This window comes from Lycium barbarum, chromosome 6 (genome assembly GCF_019175385.1).
Source record: "Lycium barbarum isolate Lr01 chromosome 6, ASM1917538v2, whole genome shotgun sequence".
Classification (NCBI taxonomy): Eukaryota; Viridiplantae; Streptophyta; class Magnoliopsida; order Solanales; family Solanaceae; genus Lycium; species Lycium barbarum.
The window spans coordinates 135,928,847-135,933,552 of NC_083342.1; positions in this window are offsets into that span (position 1 = coordinate 135,928,847).

Genomic DNA, 4,706 nt, shown 5'->3' on the forward strand with positions numbered 1-4,706 from the left:
ATAACAAAAATAACAGCAACATAACAATCCATAACAAAATATATTGTTTAGTTATTCAGATCTTTTATATAACAATCCACAAAAATAACAGCAACATAACAACAAATTTCTTCAAAAGTGCTACTAAACAAATCGGACCTTTTATATAATAATGCTTCTAACAATCATATCTTAAGTTCAAATTAAAATAACACAAATAACACAAACGTATTAAAATAACACAAATAAAAAATAACAATTAAGATATATAAGACAAACAGATCTACATCTACTATAAATATACAATATTATATGAGTTAGAAAAAATATCTTAATATAAATAGCAATAAAAGATAAAGATGAAGAAGTTGCTCCAAAAATTAGATTGTAATGTAGGGTTTAAAAAGAAAATAAATGGAGGAGAAGGAAAAGGAGAAGGAGATGGAGTGGTAGAGGTTCTGTATGTTTTTGCAATGGAAGAAGCGGCGGAAGAGAATGAAAAAATTTAGGGCAGAATGAGTGAGTCGTGGAGTCAGTCACGTTAACAATATAACTTGTATAACGTGGATCAGTCCACGTTATGCAAGTTATAATTGTATAACGTGGACTGATCCACGTTATACAATTTATATTGTATAACGTGGATCAGTCCACGTTATACAATTAATTTTTTTTTTTTTGTTTTTCGTTGACTTCGTCTGACAGAGGAATTTTTTTTTTGGGGTATATCGTGGATCAGCCCATGATATATCCCTTTTGGTATATAAATTTTTGGTCATCCCCTTTTGGTAAATACCGTGTATTTTTATACCCTTTAGGCTCCGGACTCCATTATTACTGGCATTATATTGTGATAAAAGATGACATTTTATTTATTATTTCCGATTGTTATTTGTTTCATTATCTTGAACTACATTTGAAAATATTTTTTCCTGACAAGTGGCAGTGAGATCCAAATTCAAAACCTTTAACTACTCTAATACTATATTGAATTATAAATCATATCGTCTCACGTAAAAACTTAAATTGTTACTAAAATAAATTCTACTCATTCTTTAATAGAATTTTTAGTGGACCACGAGGATCTGATGTTGGCCTACTAAATTATCTTGGTAATGCACGGATGCTGGGTGTTTTTTTTGTATTCAACTAATGGCCTCTCATTTTCGCCATACACCAACTTCCCATCTACCATGATTATTACTTATTGTACCATGGTAGTTCATGAGTCACTGCCTTACATTCATTTAGACCAATAGTATAATAACTTATTAAGATGAATACTCAGTGCTTAATGGGGGGACACTCATCACGTGTCATCACCATGCCACTAAGTGTTTTTAGTCCGATCATGTACTATCCGAGATTCATTGGGCCGATTAAATTGCACTATATATGACCGGTTAAAGAGGGAAACAAGCTCTCTATTAAAAGCCCTCTAGTTAAGGGTGAAAAGGGATTTAAGTTGCTTTCTCGTGGTATCTGGATGAGCTTAATCTAAATGCTGGTGCTCAATGATTTTCATCTACTTTATCGACCACTAGGCTATCATTGGATATTTGGATGAGCTTCATCTAAATTCTAGTGCTCAATGATTTTCATCCACTGCGTCGACCGTTGGGCTACCATTGGTTGTTGTCATAGAAATAGTCGGTCATAGCAGTTCGATAATTTTGCAACGCAATTTTTATTTTCAAATCGTCACTATATAAAATAAAATCATTTTATTAAGGAGAGATAATTAGATAAAATCTTAATTATTGAAATGCTTATATCACAGCATGGTTAAAATATGACACAATTGGAAGAAATAAAAACCAGATTCAACAAAATAGGAGATCGATTATTCAAATTCACTAGTTAATGAAATCATATTTTAAATATTTTAGAGGCTCTTCACCTTTGCTTTAACGGTCAACCTCTTTCTTTGTCTGAGTGATTTTTTATTCCCATTTATGATATAGTTTGCCCCTGTCTCCATGCAAAACTTTTGTGGGGTTCATTCAAATATAGTACTAGCAATTAATATAGTATTAATTAAGCAGAGACGAATTTAAGATTTTTAGAACATGGTTTTATCACTAAAAAAGAAGGAAAAAATGTGTTAAGTGGGAACATGTGTTAAGTGATATTATACCAATTTTTAAAAATATACATAAAATATCTAATTTTGTTAAAAGACCATGTGTTTACGTGCCCTAAATTCCCTACCTAAATTTGCCCCTCTAATTAAGTACTCAAACAAATAAGATATATAAGCAGTCGTTATTAGCACGATTTGAAAAAAATTACAAATTTTGAGACGTTAATGGAGTTAGGTGCAGAGTTCATGAACGCTTTCACATCAATACACCAAGCAATCATCATCTGTTTTTATGTATGAATATTCTAGCGTTGGACCTTTTTGAATAAACATACTACTAATTTATAAAAATGTTGTTTTGGTATATTTATTGGCGAATCTAAAGAAAGTGCATTCTGAAATATATAAAATCTAACTCTATGGTAAATACCTTTTAATTGTTTTTCTACACGCACCACACATATAATTAAGGTTTAATAATTCACCCCAAAATCACTGGGTTATGCCAGGCCTGTGAACCTCTTGTTAAGTCACTAATTATTCCCAACTCGCGAACCGATTATTAGATCTGCCACTATGTACGTACGTTACCTTATATTCGTGTGTCTCTCTTTTTTGTTTTTTGTTTTTGTTTTGTTTTGTTTTGTTTTGTTTCTTCTTTTTGTTTGTGACGTGATTTGGACCAAAGCGTTGATATCTTTTGAAAAAGATACGCAATAACATAATAGTGGTAAGCTCTCATTGTTGGTCCTAACTGAGATCTTGCGTTATAAGCCAAGCACAGTGGCAGAACTAAGTGGAGGAAAAATATTTTTTTTTAAAAGTCTAATGCAGTGATACAAGAAGTCAAAAATTGATTCGAGTCCCATGTTCAAGTTTCGTGTGTGCCATTATATTACATTTTAATCCCCTCTTTTATGATTTTGTTTTGGTTCTGTCACTAATTTTACATCGAATATGTCTATGAGACATATAAAAGCATTCTTCATTTGAGAATTGCTGAGATCTTTTTTCACCTAACAAATATTTCATAATATATTACTACTTAATTTTCTAAGTTCGTTACCAACTAATGTACTAATTATTCGAGTTATAATGGGGGTCCATATAACGCTAGAGTTATGAGTAACTTATAATGAAGGGACACGCTTAAATGTGATGACATTATGATTAATTGGGTTGAGTATTAAATAAGTACTAATTCTTATTGTTATAAATACTTGTCAATCACACAAGCAACCCAATCTTTCCATCTAGCCAAATGTCAATCATAAGTTTAAATGAAATTGTTATTAATAAGAAATAGTAGGTGACGGTCGGAATGTACAATTTTAAAGGCTGCTGCTTTTTTTGTTTGTAAAATTGATGGCGATTGAATGTTGATTCGTTAAAACTTTTTCATATTTGACAAATTACTCTTTAAATTTCAAAAAAATGTCAATTGTCACACAAAATGACATCAATTTCGAGGTTTTTGGTCCCGAGGACGTAAATATCGCCATCTTACAAAGAGCAAAACATGCAGTATCATGCATTAATTATTGCTAGCTTCATTACTTTATTTTGATCTTAGCTTTAAGGATGAGCCGTAATAATTCTTCACGTAAATCTTTTAACATATAAAAAATTACATGTGGTAGCGTTACTTTTAGGAGGCTACTTTTACCTTTAAGATTATTATTAAGAGAAAAATGTAAATTTATTTGACATCTTGCTCAAGTAATATATACTGATGTAGAGGTTGAAAATTTGAAAATTCACTTTCAAATGATTAAATGAAACTACTTTCTTTATACTCCTATTAGTAATTTTTGCAAAGGGTGTGAAAAATAGAGTTTTTTTTTTTTTTTTTTGGTAAATAAAGATTTTATTTCACCAAATGAGCGTTAAGTACAGAGCTTAGACAACAGGCGCATGGACAAGGTCCCATGGTCCTGTTTCATTGGAATACCAAGCTAAATCACACAACAAATAACTAAGAAGGATAATAATCCATTCGGGCTAGTTGGCTTGCCAGTTTTGGTTGCATATTTCCCCTCACCATTATCTCTTGAGCAATTATCCTGATGAGTGCACCAGGTTCCCTCTATTTGCTTTGAAAAACTCGGTTGTTCCTTTCTTGCCATAGGAAATAAACACAACTTGCGGTTATGAGTCTAAAGATATGAGATTGTGCTGCTTTACCATTTACGTTTGTAGTCATCCACCTCACTTCATCAGTCCACTCCATTGCATATCTATTGTATCCTTGCCACTCTACTATTTTCTCCCAGACCCTTGCTGAGTAGCTGCATTTGAAGAATAAGTGCTCCACTGTCTCATTTTCAGTTCCACATAGGGGGCAAACCAGTTGTTCAGTTATCCCCCATTGCGTCAGTCGGTCTCTGGTGTAAAGTCTCTTGTTAAGTGCCAGATATAGTATAAAAATCCACTTAGGAGCACCTTGGTTATTACACACCAATCTCTTCCAAGTCACCTTTAGATGGTTTCCCCGGAGCTTCTGGTATACTTGTTTAATTGAGAAGGTGGTGATGTTGTTGAGTTGTTGTTCGTCAATACCTGTTTCTTCCAAGATGTCCACTGCTTTAAATATCTTTTTCAGCATCCATGAGGCTTGATTGGGAAAGATACTCCATACACTCTA